Genomic DNA, 1,479 nt, shown 5'->3' with positions numbered 1-1,479 from the left:
TTAAACCTCTGCAGAAGCATAAAACGGCGTTGACGTAATGGACAATTCCGCTCTAGACACACCGAAAAGGAAAAGAGCTTTGGTGTTGTGAGATGAAGATAAGACAAACCTGTTTTAAGCCCCTGAGGGAAAATTCAGGATTCATTCATTAAGTACTTTGCAGACTATTAATCAGTGCTCCAAAATCTGGTTAAGTGGATACTAATGAACGTCTTGTTGTAGTACTTACAGTAATATCCCATTGGTGTTTATATTATATATTTCCTTGAAATGCCAAATGTTACACCAGGATAATCTACTCTGGAAATAAAGTTGAAATGTAATTTAGTTTAAGTTGAAGTGACACAGTGAACGGAACAGTGCTGAGTGTCCTACATTCTGTGGTGGTGTGTAAACAGAGACCTTTGTAACACAAACTGGATGAACTGCAGCTCAGGAATTGAGGTCAGTACCATTTTTCTGACAGGATATCTGCTTACAAAAAATATGTTCCTCAAGTTGGAAACGTAATATTACATCCCCAGTACCCCTTTATGTTATTTCAGACAACATAGGAAATGCGTTCAATATTTTTATCTGTTAAAGGGGAGCCTGGGAGAAGAAGTTTGGGAAGATCTGCTCTAACTGGACAGATGTTTCTGCAGTCACTTCTGTGGAAAGACTTTGACTTTCTACTGAATAAATTTCTTTTTTTGGCAGCAGGTTGAATTAGCTACAGGAACAGGCTGCTACTACAGAATCATCAAAACCTTTGACCGAACTGTTGCACTGTGGGTAAGGCAGGCATCCGTTTTTTTTATGGGACAAAGGCCGATGTCTCAAGTTTTGCTCTTTTGATTCTGATAACTTTTTGTTGATTTTGATAACGATATGCATGCAATGCTGAATTGATGCAAGGTTACAGACAACACACTATGCAACACTCTCTTACAGTAACAGGCTTACGTTGTAATCTAACTCTTAAAAAAAGAACATCTGCTAGGGCGCCCGTATGGCTCAGTTGGTGGAGCAGGTGCCATTGCTGTTGGAAAGACATGATCAAGTCTTCAATCCAATCTCACTTTTTATTTTAAATGTAATTTCCAGAAACAATACACTTGTTTAAAGGTTACAGAATAAGAAGAAGCATGGATTTAGCATGGATGGAAAGAAGACAGCTACACCTAAAGAAAGTTGACAGGGAATTTCTGGAAGTTTTATTTATGTAGGCCTTAGTGGTCCCCTGATACCATATCTGAAGTCTCTTTTGCAGAATTACAGCCCCTAGAGCCAGTCCCACAATGAGCTTTCCTTAAGACATGCTATTTCTGAGTCTGTAGCTTTTGAGGAGGAGGGGGAGGGGGGGCGGGGGGGCAAGGTGGAGGCTGGGAGTGTGGCCTTGACCAACTGCCGTTTTGCTCGTTTGAAAGCCATGATGTCTCTCTCTTATGGGTGGGCCAAATTCTCCGGATGGGCAAAGCAGAGAAAGGGGAGGTAACC

At 41.0% G+C, this 1,479-nt stretch overlaps 1 protein-coding gene across 2 annotated transcripts in view; it reads right to left on the bottom strand.

The window, feature by feature from the left end:
* gramd2b (GRAM domain containing 2B) overlaps positions 1-1,479 on the bottom strand; it is a 23,256-nt gene that overhangs the window by 21,012 nt on the left and 765 nt on the right. The window lies entirely within an intron of this gene.

The sequence above is a fragment of the Etheostoma spectabile genome, chromosome 5 (assembly GCF_008692095.1).
Source record: "Etheostoma spectabile isolate EspeVRDwgs_2016 chromosome 5, UIUC_Espe_1.0, whole genome shotgun sequence".
Taxonomy (NCBI): domain Eukaryota; kingdom Metazoa; phylum Chordata; class Actinopteri; order Perciformes; family Percidae; genus Etheostoma; species Etheostoma spectabile.
The sequence above is the reverse complement of the archived record's forward strand: the minus strand, read 5'-3'. Positions and strand labels throughout refer to the sequence as shown.